The following is an 18,813-nucleotide window of genomic DNA, read 5'->3' on the forward strand; positions in this document are numbered from 1 at the left end:
CAGTACGTGTCTTCATCAGGCCACACAGATGATAAATGACAGAGTAGGAATAGGAATCCAGGCTTCTGACTCACATTTAGAAATCTTTCCATTGCACTGATGTATTAGTCAGTGCCCTCTAAAGATATGGAGTTAGTGGGAGAGAGGTAGACAGAGGTTTATTTTGAGGAACTGGCTAAGAAGACCTCCAATCTGCTTTCTAGAATCTGGAGACCCAGGAAACTCAGTGGCACAGTTCCAGTCCAAACCCAAGGGCTTCAGAACCAGGATTTCCACTGTCTAAGAAGAGGATGGCTATCTCAACTCAAGTTGAAAGAAAGTTCAGGATCTCAGTGGATTGTATGATGCCCATCTATGTAAGTAAGGGCTATCTTCTTCTTCTTCTTTTTTTCTTTTTTTAGAAAGAGAATTTTTAATATTTATTTTTTAGTTTTCGGCGGACACAACATCTTTGTTTGTATGTGGTGCTGAGGATCGAACCCGGGCTGCACACATGCCAGGCGAGCGCGCTACCACTTGAGCCGCACCCCCAGCCCAAGGGCTATCTTCTTTATTCTGTCTACTTATTCAAATGTTAAATATCTTTCAGCAATACCCTCACAGAAACATCCAGAAATAACATATACCTGGGTATCCCTTGGCCCAGTCAAATTGAAACTTAAAATTAGCCATCACTATTGGGTTTCTTTCTTTGAGAGAACAGCCCTGAAATCAGCTCCAGATTCAAGATGTTCAGAAAAAAAGTCAGAGTTACTTGTTGTGTTAATTTTTTAAAAATTCTGTGTAAGTCATTACTACAACTTCATGACCTAAGAAACCCATTTATCATCTCAGAGTTTCACAGTCTGAGTGAGCCCAGCTGGATTCTCTCGGTTCAGGCCTTTACAGGTTGAAAATCAGGGTGTTGGATGGACTAGACAATCATTTAGAGACTGTAGGGAAAAATCCATTTCTAAGCTCCTTCAGGTTGTTAGCAGGATTTTGTTCCTTGTGGTCACTGGACACTGCTCTCCTGAGGTCATTCCATGCGATCCCTCTGTGGTTGCAACAGATAACTTTTCTCTCATCAAATGCCTCTCAAACTTCACATTTCTTTCACTTCCCCTTCTGCCACCAGTTAGAGAAAGTTCTCTGCCTTCAAAGGGTCCATGTGATGAGGTTAGACCTATCTGGCTAACCTCCCTACCTCAAAGTCAACTAATTAGTAACCTTAATTACATTTGCAAAGCCATTTTGACATGGAACATACATAACCATTGGACGGATACCAGGGGCTAAGGACATGGGGTCCAGCTTAGAAATCTGTCTACCACACTTGTGTAGTTACAACTAACTCTAGAGCACATCCCTTCTCTTGGGGCCTCTACAACAAAGGTAACATTTCTCTCTTGTGACCCCCTACCAACTTTTTTGCCAGATTCCCTCTGCCAGCTTCCTTGGTGGATAAAACATTTCTGGCTATATATTGAATTTTAAAAAAATATAGTCTGTGGGGGCACTAGCAGGTTTTAGAATCTGCAAGGTGTGTTCCCAGCAGTAGCAGCTCTGTCAGGGCAAGTTCAGGGTCTGCGTGCTCCCTATAGGCTATTCTTGCCCACACTTAAGAAGGCAGGAGGCAGCTCTGGGATCCTGGGGCTCTCAGAAGAGGCAGGGGTCTCTATTCCTATGGTGGTACTAAACGATCAGCACAACAATCTCCTCCTTTTAGAGGTGACTCCAGAGGAGAGATGGGATTTAACCAACATTGACGTAACTAATTAGAGAGCTCTTAGTTCAGTGTTCTCTCTGCTACTTTTAGTCAACACTAGGGTTAGTTGGTTTCACTGCTGGTTCTTTGCCCTGGCCTCTAGTGATCTCAGACAAACTTTTCATTATGTATTCAGTTTGTTTGCAGCCCTGCAGCCCAGCAGGTAGGATTACTGGTATATTATCTAGACCTAAGAAGCATGAGAAATTGCATAGTCCAAGCATCGTGCTGGCAGATTCTGGCAGAGCACCCCCGGGAAGCCGTCTCCTAGCAGCTGCAGAAGAAAAATTGAGATAAGAAAGACAGATAGGGCTGGGAAAGATGTGGACAACAGTAAACAGCATCCTTCAGTTCCCTGGTTTTCAGTTTTTCTGTGGCAATGGGCTAGTGATGTGCACCCTGAGGCCAGCTCAAGGTCTTGGTGTGAGACTAGAGGCTCCAAAGCTTGTAGGGGTGTCTGAGTGCAGGACCTTAAAAGGCAGGTGAATATGAGATCGGAGAGTTCATGCTTTAAGGAACATTTGCATATGTTATCTGAAGGGAGAATTTAAGGAATAAAGGATGGAGAAGAAGATATAAAAAAATAGAGCAGGTATGGTTGGCAGACTTGAAGCTGGAGGCTGAATCAGTTCTTTGAGAAAATCCCATGTGCCCGTATTTCCACTGACCAACTAAAAGGCAGATGTGCAAATGCATACTGGCCTCTCTCTAGCAGAGGTTGCTCACCACCAGTGTTAACCGCGTTTGCTGGTAAGGAATTTGGCTCGATTAAGGCTTATCTTTCTAGGGCTCATCCTACAAAGTACAAGGAAGCATCCATCCATCAAGCTTTCCTCTGGGTCTCTTGAATTGTGTGAGGCCTCGGGGTTGGCAAAACCTTTAGAATCTGGAAACCAGGCTGGCCTCTGGCTAAATCCGGCCTGGACACTCCAGTCAGAGAGTCCGGAGGTCCCTATTACTGTCCAGAACCATCATTCAGTTATCTCTTCCAGCTCTTCCCTTTTCTTTGAAAGGATGCAGTTTACAATGGGCCTGTTAGAGCCTTAATTGAATCGTTAACACACCAGCCATTAGCAGCTGCTAATGAGGGAATCCAGGGGATTACAGCATCAATTATCAAGTTTGACTTCTGAATGTGGCTCTGCCAACAGTGGGCTCTTGTGAGAGTCTTTAGGAAGTGTGACAGAGAGGGAGAGAGCCATGTGCACACCCTGTGACTGTCCTGCTTGTACCCAAGATAAGCTCTTATAGATGCCCACTCTCATGCGGCTGCTTAGAACCAGTCCTGGGTGGCCTTGGGTACCTGGAGATGGAAAGAGCATTAACTTTGGAGACTCGAACATCTCTCTCCCAGGTCTTGTACCTTCTCAGAACTCATGCTTCTCTGTGCCTGCGGTGAAGTGCCTACTTCACTGCCTTCTATGTCTTACCTCCTCATCTGTAGTCTTTTAAGAAGCCCGAGTTCCCCTTTGCCCACATCCTATCATTACAAATTCCTTGGAATTCTAATTTATGAATATTTCTTGATTCCTTCCTCTCCTTTTCCTCTATTACTGCTTCAGTTCAAGCTCTTATTATCACCAAGGAAATGGCCCCAGCTCAGTTAGGAAGCTGGTCTCTCCATCTCTAGTTCATCTTCTTGCATTCCTTCAAATGATCTCTACAGTATCTTTCTAAAAGGCAGATTTGATTGTCACTCCAGAACCTTCTTCAGGGATCCCTGCTGCTTATGGGATAAAGTGTATAATCCTAAACCTGGCATAACAGGGCCTCCAGGATTTTGGTCTTCCCCAATCTCTACCTCAGATGCCACTATTCTTGGCTTTTCAAATCTAGCTGGGACATAGTGAACTTCTTGCCCTTCCCCCAGAGGTGGGTGCATCCCTGATGTCTGCCAGCTCCCCCGTTCCCCTTTACCCCCTGTGAAATTTAAAATCTTATGTTTGAAATCTTCTTAATTCATTCTTACTTGTGTGTCTGTATGTATTTCTCTCATTGTACCTAATTATTCTACATATATAATTATTTGTCTCTCCTGCTCGACTGTAAAATAAGTGTATCTGTTTCAATATTTAATTTTGAGGTCCAGGGTCTAGCAAATAGTGCTTGCTGAATCATACACATTCAGAAAGCTTCCACTACCATAGTGTGTGTTTAATTAGTGCTTTAGAAAATTGATGATGTTTTACACAGCTCATTTCACGCACCTATGTTGACATGCATTTTATTATTCTATGTGGGACTGTTAGTTGTTCACAGCCTAATTCTTTTGAACCCAAAGAGAACTGTGTGAAGCATCAGGATTACCCACCCTCTACCCCAGTGGCTCAATGTACAAGCTTGGGATCCATGAATACTTATTAGATTGATTTAAAGTTTGTAAGTGTTTATTGAACTCTGTTCTACTTTGACCCCTAGAAGAAGGTGCTTAGAAAATATATTAAAGTTTTTAAGAGTTGGGCTTGTCTTTAAGGCCCTTTCAATTATGATACTGCCCAGCTGTTTGTGCATAATCAAGAATAAATGTACCAGATTTCTGCTCCTCAGTTGTATCAGGAGACCAATTGTGGAGAGGTTCCTTTGCAACCCTGAGAGGCTTCTGTGTAGTTATGGCAGTAACTGAAGTTCATTCACTGCCTCTGATGTGGCTATAACTGCTAAATGTGTTGACGTGTGGTTTTCCTTACACCTGCGGTCTGATTGTCACAACCATCTTGGATTGGTGTGTGGTCTCATGCCTGGGAAAACCTCATCTGGGAAAATTGAATCCTATGGAAATGATTAAGAGGCAGAGCCAGGGCTTACATCAGAGTCTACCTGCTGCCAGGGCTCTGGCTGTCACCCCATGGTGACATGCTTCCCCCAAACTCCCATGTAGTTAATAGAAATCAATCACTCCATCTGGGAGGAAGCTCTTTCCACTTCTTCCCTTCCTCTCCATCTGTTAACACTTTGTAATCCCACTGATTGTCCATACATCAAAGCCTGTCAAGTTGGATAAAATGAGACAAAAACATACAGATTAAACTACTGTCTGAAATCAGGAGCCTTGTTTCAGCCCAGAACTCTTTCAGGTTGGAAATTTCTTGTATTGAATCACAGAGTCTTAAAATGAGGAAACGTGAGCTTCAGAAGGGAAGACAGTTGTTCACTGATGTTTTCCTACCTCTTGAAATATTCCTGGCACACAGTAGGAGCTTAGTGAGTTAAAAAAACAAAAACAAAAACAAAACAAAACAAAACAAAAACGTCTAACATAAAACAGGAACATTTCAGCAGTTTTAAAAAGCCATATCTGTTTTTCTTTTTAAGCATTCTTATACCAGGAATAGTTTCTCCACCCAGTGAGGAAATCCACAGCAAGGTCAACATGACCTTCAGAGTTGAAAGCCACTGGCTGCCCACTTTCCTGAGCAGCCTCTGTACCCTCAACTCACTAAAATGTGAAAATCTGAAACGAAGTTGGGATTAGGGTCATGCAAGGAAGGTACCTAGGGAATAAAATCCTAGGAGCCACTCACTCGGGCCCTGCAAGTTGCTCACTGTCCTTACCTTGATCCTGGTCCTGTTGCGAAATAAATCTATTCTGTCAGCTTTAGATAAACAGTTGTCTGATTGCTATAAAACCATAAACTTTTCCCTAATATGTATTATATTGTTTTAGTCAGCTTTTTCACTGTTGTGACCAAATGATCCAACAAGAACAGTTTTAAGGAGGAAGAGTTTGTTTGGGTGCTCACGGTTTTGGAGGTCTCAGTCCATAGATGGCTGACTCCATTCCTTGAAGCCCAAATGAGGCAGAACATAGGGCAGAAGGGTGTGGTGGGGAAAAGCAGCTGGGATCACGGCACCAGGAAGCAGAGAGAGGGAGACTCCACTCTCCAGGGACAAAATATATACCCCTAAGCCATGCCCCAAAGTGACCCATCTCCTCAAGCCACACCCTATCTGCCTTCAGTTACCACTCAGTTACTCCCTATCAGGAGATTAACTCACTGATTGGTTTAAGGCTCTCATAACCCAATCTTTTTCACCTCTAAACTCTCATTCATTGTCTCACACGAGAGCTTTTGGGGGACACATTTCTAAACCATAACATACACAAATCATTTATTTGTACTACTCTATGGGTGATTATAACCAGTTCTTTCCTGAAGTTAAAGATGAGGTTCATATAATGATATTTAAATCACGCTTTCTCTGTTGGACCCAATGTGTTTTTTAAATGAAATTTTTATTCATAAAAATTTATATTCATAAAAATTTTTATTCATAAAAAATAGTTGTAGTGTTATATGTGGGTTTATAAAACAAAGTTACCTTTATCTTTTAGCCAGCTTCTTTCAATGGTAGCATCTTCCTAAACTAGAGTACAATATCAAAACCAGAATAATGACATTGATAAAATCCACAGAATTTTGTTCAGATTTCTCCAGTTTTACCTTGTGTGTGTGTGTGTGTGTGTGTGTGTACTCAGTTCTCTAAAATTGTATTACACATGCTGCTTGGGTATCTGCTACACAGTCAGGTATTGATCATTTCCATTAATATCCCTCATGTTACCTTTTATAACCACACCTTCCACCCTACCCATGGCCTGCTCTCCATTGTATTTTCATGGCTTTATATGGTCTGTCGCAATATCACATTGGATGGCTACAAATATTCTGTTATATGAAGGGCATTCTCATGTGGAAGAGGTTTGCCTCTTATCTTTTTATTTTCATATATCCAATATTCTTTCTCTAGGAAAAATTCCTAGAACTTACCCTTTATCTTTTTAGTTTTTTACTTGATAACCAAGAATGTGTTTATTTACCAATTCTGATCCAAAGGAAATCAAGGGAACCTTAGTTTGATGAACAGAGAACAGAGTCTGTCCGGGACTAGGATATTTATGGGACACAATTTCCAAAGGCAATTTCAAAAGAGAAACTGCAATAACATTTGGGACAATGAACGTGTTCTTGAAATAAGTGCAATTATCTGGAAGTGGTTTCACTTATAAGAGACTCCAGACACTTTGCCTAGTAGCATCTTCTTGGATGATGGGGGTAAATGTAAAGAGAGGAGGTCATTGGAATTGCGCCGAAGCCCTGATATTAGCCAACAATGATAAGGATAGTAGGTTTGTCTAAGAACCTCGAGGCACACAGCTACCATTGAAAGATGAAGGGCATTCTCATGTGGGAAGAGGTTGGTCTTAGGACTTGGTGACTGAGGACAAGAAAGGCAGGTGGGCAGTTTGCAAAGGAAATCAAGGGCACAAAAGAGGAATAGAAGCATCTAGAAGATGTTGTTCTAAGAGTTAGAGGAAAAACATTCACGATGAGAAAACTTGATCCATCCAGAAGAGGGTGAAGAGGGTGGGGCACACCCACCAGCCAGGGGTGGCTGGCAAGAGGACTGGGTCTTGGCTCCATTTTGTGATTTTGGTGGACACTGCAGGTCTTGAATGGGCTCAGGAATGAGGTCTGCCGGAGGAAGCTCGAGTACTTGGTGGAGGGCCCTCTTTTTTGGCAGAGACTTCTTTTCTTTGTGTGATTTGGCAGTACTTTTCTCAGACCAGGCCAATGCAGCCCCTGGCCTGGGTTCTGAGATTTGGTCTGGTCTGGGCTGTGGCTTAAACATCCAGATTTTTAAAGATCCGTGGGCGGCGTTTCTAATGCACAACCAAGGTCAAGACACCCTGCCCAGGAATCTCTGTTTTTAACACAATCCCCAAATGACTCTTCTGACCAGGTAAGGGTGGGAAATACCCTTGATAGTTGTCCTATCAAGGGTGATGTGGAAAGAGTAATGTATCCCTACCTGCAGGAGAACTCATTTTGCTTTTGCTTTTATTTTTTGTTTTTTTTTTTTCTGGGAAGCAAATGGCAAGCTCCTTTGTCCTCTGCCTTTCTGTCCAAGTTGTTGCCCTCAAGCAGTAAGAGAATTGTTCCATGCTTTAAAACTCTAGGAATGACCTCCCCCTTTCCCCCATTTACCTCACAGTAGTCCTCACTATCTGGTGCACAAGCTTTGGCTCATTCCCCTATGAGGGAGGGGGAATGGGTGTTATCTTACCCAAGACCTAACCGAAGAAGGTTCCAGTGTTGTTTTCTGGGAAAGATAGTTCCCTCTGTCCCTTTCCTATGATCTCATGAGCTTTGCCCCATCTCAGTTCCTTCTTAGGGGCTCATATTCCCAACATGTGACCTGGACATTGATAGGATGCTGACTCAAGCCCTCAGAAGAGGGAGCTGAGCTTAGCACTGGCTCCAGACAGGAAAGATGGCAGAAATATCTGAGCAGTGATGGCTAATGCTATATATATACTCTGATCTTCTTCTGAGATTTCACTTTACCTATATTGTACCAAGTAACCCCAAACCTACAGTAAGTGCCAAGACAAAGGCAGCTTCTGGGCATGGTATTGCAAACTACTCTCTTTTAGTTGGGCTTCACTGATGTTTGCTGGGGGCCCGTATCAGAAGCTGAAGGTTAACACACGACTTAGTAACCCTATGGACTCCAAGGGCAGAGTGGGAACAGGCAGTAGGCCTAAGGTGAAGAGGAGAAGGGGAGAGTGACAGTCTGCTCATCAAATGTCTGCTAAGGTCTCTAGTTATCCAGAGTACCGACTGCAGCTTCCAGTGGCCTAAGTGATGTCTGCCCATTCACAGGGCTCTGCTCCAAAGTGCCCCTGGGGGCAGATTCTACAAACTATAGCTTGATAATACAACACAGCCAAAATTCTTTCAGGTCTTTGGAGGATAGGTTCAGATGCAACTAGAAAAAGACACTTAGATCACTTGAATCCAACATATGTCTTGCAAGGGCAAATCAGAGCAGGCTAGCCATAGTTCTTTCTCGGACAAGGTCACGATTGACAGGTAAATCAAGGATCTTCCAGCCCTGATAGCTGCCAAACAAATACTCTTGCAATCTAGTTATGGATAAGCCAGAATCACAAAGGTTGGATCCATGGTACAGAGGCATATCGGTAACTATTTGAATATCTGGGCACCAAAGTCCCTGCTTAATGTTGAGAAAACTTACCTGAAGTTGTCTGGTTTAGGACCCCTCCCTTGGTTCTGCTTTATGCAAGCTCATGATCCGTGACCTAGAGGGAAACAAATTATAGAAGATGGGGAGCTAAGTAAAACTTCCTGTTTTACTCCATATACACATATAATTGCATAGACAGATGATTGATAGATGATAGATACACAGATAGATTTTTGAAAGGCTGGATTAAAGAGTTGGTCAATATGATATTTAACAAATGTGCCTACTAGCACAACTCTAAGAAAGAGGGGACATAGCTTAGCTGTAACTCGTGAAAAGGCTTAGCAGTTTGCATCAATAGAATACTCAACTTGGATCTTGGGCTATAATAATAGAAGTAGAGAGTCTGCAATAGAGGAGATGATCTTTCATTTTTGCATTCTACAGGTCAGATATTGGGAATTTTGCCTTCCATCTGAGCACCACATTAAGTTGGAATAGGCTGGAATAGAGAAGAGAAGCTAAGTTGAATAAACACCTGAAACACTTTTCAGTTGAGGAAGATGGAAGAAATGGAGACGAGAAATTTCAGGAGTCACCGTAGAGACAGCTTCAGTATCTGAAGTCTGCCTTAGTAGGCTAGGATGTTCTCAAAGGTGGAATGAACATAGGTGTGAGAAAGCTCTGGAGGACCCCGTGAGGGCTCCACATAGAGAGTTTCTCCAGAGATGGGATGCTGGATGCAGACTTACTCCAATACCACAGTGGAACACATGGTAATTCAAACACAATGTGTTTTCAGACAAAATAAATGTTTTCAGACAAAATTGTTGTCTGAAACGTCCTCTTGTGTCACGGAAATTAACAAACTCTATAATCCATTTGGTTTCAGAAACTCCTGAAAAGCATTAATGGTCAGAAAAGTCTTTCCTGGCCTAGGCCTGTTATGTTGGGGTTACTAGCACCTGGTAGAGCAGATTCCTGCTCGGAGGTGTGAGCCAGCTGGGAAATAAAGAGTCTGAAAATAATCAGTAAGGAACAAAAGACAAAGACAGAAATTAGATTTTGAAAGGGGGAGTGCCTGGTGGGCCTTCCAGCCCTGATAGGAACTGGAACTGAATAAGAAAAACAGGCCCCAATCCTTTATTTAAGGGGAAATACATCCAAGGTTTCAGGGTGGCAGTCTTCTTGAGGAAAACAGGATAAGAGTGGGTAAAACAGGTTGTTTGGTGCTTGGCAGGTTATGCCCATCTCTGGGCGGCTGCGTTTGAATCTAGGGCTGTGAGCTAAGGCAAGATGCCAGCATGATCTGGGCTTTGTCGAACTGGAGAATTTCACCCAGGAGTTCCCAGGAAAGCAGCTTCCCTGCCTTATAATGGCTCAAACAAAATCCATAGTTCATACGTGGCTTCCAACAGCCTGTAACTTCCCCGTTAGCACTTTGTCTCTACAGCATAAGGCTTTGATGACTATCCTATTCAAATGTCCTTGGAAGTGATATCAGTATAAATGTGAATAAAGGGTGGATGTGAAAAGTTCTTGCGGAGGGTGGGGATGTAAAGAGAGGGTATAAAGATAAGGAAGATGGATGTATATCGGTGATTTATGTGTAGGAAACCTGCATTCATTTCTGTTTGTCCCAAATCCTGTGGGAGGAAGGAAGATTCCCACTTCTAATAAACTCAGATTATCCCACACTCACTGACTCCAAGAAGGGGACCAAGGCTCCCAGGCCATGTGTGGTTTCAGCATTTCCTGTCACAGGCAGGAGTTTTTACTGCTGACTCAGGCCTGGGTGCTGATGGAGCACGGGCCCTCGTGGATGGTACACAGAGATCCCCCAGTCAGCAACGCCCCACCCCAGCAAGAGCCGAGGGAGCAGGTGCCTGGCCCTCTGCACCGCCGTCCTGGCAAGCGGGCAGTCTGGCTGGCGTCACGCCCAGTTCATTTCCAAGAGCTCGCTAGCTAGATATTTACTGGGAGGGAGCCTTGGCAAGAGGTGGCAGCTGGGCAAAAATGCTGCCCAGGCCCATTCACCCACTTCGCGGTGGCAACAGGGGTTTATTGCCCGGATGGAGTTTGGTTTATGACACTACATTAGCAAACTTAATCCTCAGGCTGTCCTTGGCCAAATGGCCACAGAAGAGGTGGTGCGACTCCTCCATCACCAGAGGCCAGATGGAATGCTTATTGTATTTCCCTAACTCCGTGGCAAGGGGAATTTGATTTATTTTAGAGTTAATCCATCACCCTCTGGCATCCTTTCAAGACAGGCCTTGAGCATAATTGCAGGATCTGGAGAAAATGGGGAAGTCAAGTTCAATTTATTTCATTAACATTTTTAAAACATTTAATTACGATAAAAACTGAAAAGCATTTAATATGAATAGGACCATGGCTTTCTTTTCTCTGTGTGTTGATCCCACCAATCTCAATCTCTCTCTCTCTCTCTCTCTCTCTCTCTCTCTCTCTCCTGTCACTGGACTGTTGAAGTTTCATTCTCAGGCTTTGATTGTTCCCATGAGCCTCAGTGCCATTGTCTCCCACCCCCCCAGCTGGCCATAGAGGGGACATGGAGGTGGGACATCCACTTACCACCCTTTTTTGCAGGCCCGAATCCACACATTCCATTTTTGAACTGTCATTGATTTATCTTTTCCTCTTCTTCACTCTACTTTTCCTATCTCCTCCAGGGCTTAGGGAAGAGGTGAAGTAGCTGTGGGAGGTGGGAGAGAAGTGGTCAGGAGCAGTAAGTAGCCATGGAAGGTTCCCAGTCAGTGCTGGACAGAAGTGACCAGAGGGGGCTCACATGTAGAGCACCACAGAAAGATGTGGTTTTGGGGGAAATTTTTTCTATTTAATTTCTTTAAAAGTCATCGAATAAAACTAGCATTTTATTAGATTTCTTTACACTTATTTTATGATTAGGTATTGCTTTGACTTTAAATTCTGTATGGAATTGTGATGGCAGAAAAATAGCCTCCCAAAGATGTCCATCCCCTAATCCCTAGAACCTATGGATGAGTTATGTGGTAAAGGGGATCTAAAATTGCAGATGGAATTAGGGTTGCTAGTCACCTGACTTTGAAACAGGAAGATGACCTTAACTACACAGGTGGGTCTAATCTATTCACCAAGATTCTTCAAAGTAAGCAAGTAGAAAGAAATACAGCCAGACCCACACCTTGACCATAACCATAAGACTCACGTTGGGCTTCAAATCAACCAAACTATAAGATAATAAATGTGTCTTGTTTTAAACCACTTTATTTGTGGTAGTTTTTTACAGCAATGGGAAAAAGGGAAAGAATGGGTAAAAGGAAAGATGCTGTAAGCCACATCGCCATCACCAGAAAAACACTGATTCCTGAGCATTTGCCAGGTGAACAGTGTTATTAGGCCCAGTCCTTGCCTTTAATGAACCAGGAAATGGCATAAGCTGGGTGCTCAGTGAGGGTCTGGAGAGGGTTTCTGGAGTCCAGCATGGAGCTGTCCTGTGCTTATTACTTCCTGTTTGGGTAAAGGTGGGGAGGTTGTGTAATGTCTATGAGCTTCCCTCTCCTTACATTACAATGGATATAATAACACAGTATTAGAGTTGATGTGAAGAATGAATGACTTAATATTTGCAAAGCATGTATAATAATGTGTGGCGTGGGAGAAAGATTGTGTTAGTTGTTTTCTATAATCATTATTGGTATTCTAATTACTGGACTGTCAGAGAGAACTTTAGGGGTAAAGTCAGCTTTGCAGGGAGAAAATTAGGATAATAAAATTAACTAAGCACTTAAATGGATAAACGTGGTAAGCACCTATTTTTATAATATTATGAGACTATTATGAGCAAGTAGTAATAGCATTCCCATTTCACAGAAATGGGAATGTGAAGAAACAGAGGCTTAGAAATGCTAGAGAATACAAATTTCACAAAATTAAGAAGCAAAGCAGATTCTTCTTTTTCACTGATGTAACTAAAAGACCTGACAAGAACAATTTTAAAGGAGGAAAAGATTCTTCTGCTTTCAACCAGTGCATTAAAACAACTACCCAGAAGCAGGGATGAGCACATGTTGAAAGAAAATCAAGAAGGGCACGTGGTTTGGATGAAGTAAAATTTGGTATGATGGGTTGACTAACTGAGGGGCAGGCTGGGGAATCAGCAGGGGCCAGACAGCAATGATTTTGAAGAACAGGTGGTGGGATTTGGGATTTTAATCTTAAGGGAAGAGAGAGCCACAGAAGGTATATACAAGTAGGAATAGAAATCTGGCAGATGTGTTGTGGATAGATTCAAGACAAGGGAATCCCAGACATAGACAAAGCAGGTAGGACATTATCCTAAACGTTGAAGTACCCAGGGTTTACAAAACAACTTGGCTCCCTCATCTGATGTGAGGAATAGATGAGGTTATGTTATGTTATGTTTTGGATGTGAGATGTCCCCCCAAAGCTCATGTGTGAGACAATGCAAGAAGGTTTAGAGGAGAAATGATTGGGTTATGAGAACCTCAGCCCAATCAGTGGATTAATCCTCTTATGGGATTAACTGAGTGGTAACTGAAAGCAGATAGGGTGTGGCTGGAAGAGGTGGGTCACTGGGGGCATGACTTTGGTGTATATATTTTGTATTTGGTGAGTGGAGTCTCTCCCTGCCTCCCTCCACTACACTCTTCTGTCATGATGTTCTACCTCACCTAGAGCCCTGAGGAATGTTTGTCTATGAACTGAGACCTCTGAAACGGGAGCCCCCAAATAAACTTTTCCTCCTTTAAAATTGTTCTTGTCAGGTCTTTTAGTTACATCAGTGAAAAAGCTGACTAAAATAGTCATGGAAAGGAAGCATCAGCAGAACATGACTGGTTGGCATGGGGAGAAGAGAGGAGGAGGAGACAACCAGAGGTGTCACTCAAAGGCCTTGCTATTTAGCTCTCAGATATAACGGCTGAGGAGGCAGGCAGGGAGACATGAGGAAGATTGCGCTGAAGTCTGAACATGACTACTGATTCTTGATCCTCAGTGTGTATGTGTATGGTCATTTCATCTCTTTGTGCCTCAGTTTCTTTATGTGTAAAACTGTCATAAATATGCTGCTCCCCTACCCCACAGAGTAACCCTTGAAGTTTCCCTGGAGATCATCTGTGTGAAGGGACTTAGCAGTGAGAACACAAATACAGCACACCCATTAATTAGTCACCCTGGCGAAGAGATAGCCCAAGGGCCCAAGGGCCTGAGCCAGGATGGAGCCTCATCCTGTTTGTTTATTTGGACAGTGGTCTCAGCCTTAAGTTTTAGAAGACAGAATTTCCACATGCAATTGAGAATCTTCCTGAGAAACAACACTGAGCACTATTTCCCAGTCTGCTCCACTCCCCAGGCTGGACTATGGCCTTTGAAGGAGGCTGGATGCATCATTCCCAGAGACAAAGAAGCTGCCTCTTTTCTTTCCAAGAAAACAGACTCATGAAAAAGCCCAGTAGCCCCAAAGGGAACTTTGAAAATTGCATAAAGGAAGAGTCTGTATTCTTACACTGAAAACATAATTAAAACAACTCTGCTTCCCTTATCTGAGACATGGAAGAAAAATGAGTGGGAAGACAACAAAACGAAAAAGCTCTTATCTTTCATTTTATAAATGAAAAACACCTTTTTTTTTTTCTTTTTAGCTTATGGGAAAGGATCACTATCATGGTGTCCATATCAAGAGGAGGCCTAAGCATGCTGGGAGGGACCCTGCACATGGCTGAGGCAGCTCTCAGTGCCTTGGAGGGTTGCAGGAAAGCCAGGCCCAGGCCCAGAGTGAGGCTGCAACGGGCGGTGTGGGAGCCCATCTTGCTCACGACTTCCACAGGGAATCGGCATGATGACATCAGACAGCTTCCTCAGTTTCTCTCTTCTCTTCCTACCTTCCTGCAGATTGCCCACTGTCCCCTGGTTATTCCAGCCTCGGCCACCCAACTCTGTCTGCTTCTGAGTGCTGGGAATTTAATCCTAGCCACGCTCTCTGAGCATCAAAATATTCCCCCAATTCATTCTCCATGCAGCTGTCAGATCAGGATTGAGTTGAAAGAGAGAACAAAAGCAAAACCAAACAAAAACCAAGAAAGGCAAATTACAGTCACCTCTATATCCACACGTTCTGTATCCATTGATTCAACCAATAGCAGATCGAAAATTAGAGGAGAAAAAAGCCAGAAAAACCCAACATTGTGTCTATGTTAAATATATATATATATATATATATATATATATATATATATATATATATACTTTTTTCTTGTCATTTCCCCTTAAACAATACAGTATAGCAGCTATTTACAGAGCATTTGCACTGAATATTACAAGAAACCTAGAAGTGATTTAGCGTATACAGGAGGAAGTGTATGCAAACACATATAGGGAACTTGAACATCATGGACTTTGGTGTCCTTGGGGGCAGAGGTGTTTCCTGGAACCACTCCCTATCAGATAGGAAGGGGCAACTGTACTGGGAAGAAGGGACAACGGAGGAAAAGTCCCCCAATCTTCTTTCTGAACGTTCTTCCTCTGTAATGTAGATAGAAAATCACTCTGCAGATCTCCCATCCATGCAGATCTCAGGTGCTAAACTGATATAACCCCACCTAGCAGAACCCCAGTAGAGCAAAATAATAGGAAACCTAGTTTTCCCTTGTCAGACCACCTTTGAAGGTTGACAGGAGTGCTGCGAAGGTTAAATAACACAGATGGCGGCCAACGAATGAGGGGTTTAAGGAAAACAACCTCACAAAGGCATTTTATGGCAATTTAATTAAAACATTCAGTCACAGAGTCAATAACAGAAGCAACAAAAAATCATGAGGCGTGGGCACAGGAGAAAGAAATGCTTGGGAATAGATTGGAAAGTGTGCCAGTTGAGATCCCAAGGAGGAAGCTATCCCAGAGGTAGGAAACAGGGTGCTCCTGAACAGATGGCGTGGATGGAATGATGAAGAGAAGCTTGTATTAGTCAGCTTGCATTACTAAAATGAAATACCTGAGGCAACTAATTTCACAAAGAGAAAAGGTTAAGCTCACAGTTTGGAGATTCAAGGACATGGCACCTGTATTGGCTCAGTTCTGGTGATGGTGGCAGATGGTGGCATATCATGGTGGGAGTGTGCGTAGGAGCATGTGGTCATCTTGAGTCAAGAAGTAGAGAAAGGGTGGGGGAAAGAGAGAGAAAGAAAGAATATGAGAATGAATGGGTGGGGGCCTCAGTGACCAAAGTAACAAGGTCCCACCTCCTAAAGTTTCTATCACTTGCCCATATTGCCACCCTGGAGACCAGGCACTTAACACAAGAGGCTTTGGGGGACATTTAACATCCAAGCCATTGCAGACCCAGTTACACAGAATGCAGCTGCTGGGCAATGGGGTGCACTGATGACTGTCACAACTTTTATGCCATGGTCCACCCAAAGCCTTCACCCTGTAGACGAGGTAACTTTTATGGAGGAGCAGAAATTGCAGTCTGTAAGGCAGAGTAAGAAGGGGTTGAAGGTCAGAGTCAAAGGAAGCTTAGAAACACAGGGGGTCACTGTGATGGGGAAACCGAGGCTACCAGGAATCAGAGAGAATGGCTGGCAGGAAATGGGTCAGAATGTTAAAGAGCGTGTCTCAGCACATTTAGACTTTCCACAGAGTGCCACGAAGACTCTTGCTTCCTACAGGGTCTTATTTTAATGAACCTAGTAGATCAAGACTTTTCCTTGAGGGGTACTCAGCATGAGCTTTGGACCTCTGAGGGCTGTCTGCTCATTTGTAAGTCCCGTTGATCCTAAGGCCTTTGTGCCCCTCTGTCTCCCACTGGCTTTTGCTTTCATTCAGACACTCATCTTTTTGTTTTGTTTTGTGTTTTTCCTACTTTATTGAAACAGCCCCCTAAACAGTCTCCCCAGCAGTGGTCTCATCACCTTCCCACCCGTCTCCTCCCACCTTATGGTCCGGTGCTCAGCCATCACAACTCTGACCACCTTTCACAGCTGCTTAAAATCCTCCCTGGCACTCAGGTGTTCTCAGGCCTCTCTTGATTGCAAGAGCTACCTGAGGTGGATGCCAGCACAAAGCTGGCCCGGCTCTCCCTCTGAGACTCTCACTCGTCAGGTTGGGGATGGAGTCCCAGAATTTATATTACAAGTACATATCTTGGTTGAGACCCATGATCAAGAATTATGATCAGTGTGGGAGGCCCTGTCTGCAGCCTGATGCTGAACTCTCTTGCTTGGCATGAAAGGTCCCGGTTGGGCCTGTCCACTTCTCTGCTTTGCATCCTGACATTTGAGCTGTATCTCTGGGCCTCGAATATCTGAGCCCAGTCAGACTGGCCTCTGGAACAGGGACCCCACCCTGAAGGTCTGTTTGGAATGTCAACAACTGGGCAGTTGGAGCCCATGTACAAACAGATCACCCAACTCGACTCAGCAAGGCAGGACCAGAGCTGTACCTGCCATAGAGACGTTTCTTTCCCCCTCCCATTTTTTTCTTTGTTACAAAAATGAGAGAATAACAGACTGCAGGTAGCAGAGGGAAAGCAATTATATATATATCTTGCAGCACTCACTGCCTGCTGTTGTTCTGAGACAAATACCTTAGTAAGTAAACCAACAATACTAAAACTAGCTTTGCTGTGTTTCTCCTGATTTCATGCACCTGAAATTTCAGAACTCCAGATGGCAGAGTTGTGAAGTTGGCCAAGTTTGCTTTGATATTATCAAAACTCTCCTCTGGTTTCTCTTCCTCCTTGTGTGTGTCGCCTCCCTTGGGTGCTTGGTGTCCTCATTTGGGATCCAATTACTCAGCCCATCACCACAGCTTCCTTGTGTCCCCCCTCCCGACCCATCCCTGTCCCTGCTCTCACCCTTACCCCTTCTTCTCCATTCACACCAGTTTTCTTTCAACATGGGGATTGATCTGATAGCTCAATTGCTGCTGAGGTTTTAATGGCTTACAGTAACCCCCTTTATGGAGATAGTGTTTATATTATAGTGGAGAAGGGCTGGGAGGCAAAACTACTAAAGATTTAATTTATGGGTGGGGTTTTAGGAGAGTGTGTTGGACTTCAGGAAAGGTTCTTCTCATCGGCTACTTGTTGGCTTTAACCATGGTACCCCAGACCCTGTTAGTGTACCCAGAGCACAAAGCAGGTACACAACCTGGCTTGATGCCTGGGACCACAGAAAGATTGTTTTTTTTTTTTGTTTTTTTTTTACTTTTTCTTTTTTTTCACTTTAAACAAAAATATCAGTCCCAGATGGACCTGAGTGATGTGGGGGTTAAGAAGCAATCTTGAGATTAGGAAGATGGCGGCGAGGGGAGTGCATTGCCCCCGTGTGCTGCTTCACTGTGTGGGAGTATGACAAGTCAGGACGGCTAAAGGCTATCTTGTTAGGAATTTCCAGCAATAGTGGGGTGCTCCGGAACCTGGAGGAAGGATTTCCATCGCACGAGGATCGGCTATGGGGACTCAAACGCGAGAGGTTTATCGCACGGAGGGTAACAATGCTTATTCAGCAGATCGCCCCACGGCTAGAGTCTGCAGCGCGCGCTGGGAAACGAGGAGATAGCGACGCAGGAATACAGCGCTGCAGTTTCTGCCAGCCGTGCAAGCACCGTACTCAGGGCTGAATTCTGGGTTCGAGACGGGGGAAGGAAGCGGTCCATCTCGGTTCTCCACACCGGTCAGACCACAGAGGAGGCCAGCAGCCACCATGTTGGAAAGCTGACGTCACCATCCCTGTGTTCGAATGACCACAGCTCATTCAGCCATAGAACAGGTAATTTCAGGCTGCCATTCGCCTGCGGCTTGCAGACAGATTGCTCGGGCTCAGTGCCTGGGTGCTTCTTAGAACCTGCTCTTATCGGAGCGAACACCGAGCGCGGGGCGGCCGAGTTCCGGCTCCCAGAACCGCCCTGGCCCAGGGCTGGGGAGCCTGGGGAGGCTGCTTCTTGGACCCTGTTCCTATCAGAGCATACACCAAGCACTAAGCGGCCGAGTTCCAGCTCCCGGAACTGAGCCCGCGGGGGCTGCTTCGTGGAGCCTACTCTTATCGGGACGGCGA

This window comes from Marmota marmota, unplaced genomic scaffold (genome assembly GCF_001458135.2).
Source record: "Marmota marmota marmota unplaced genomic scaffold, marMar, whole genome shotgun sequence".
NCBI classification, from domain to species: domain Eukaryota; kingdom Metazoa; phylum Chordata; class Mammalia; order Rodentia; family Sciuridae; genus Marmota; species Marmota marmota.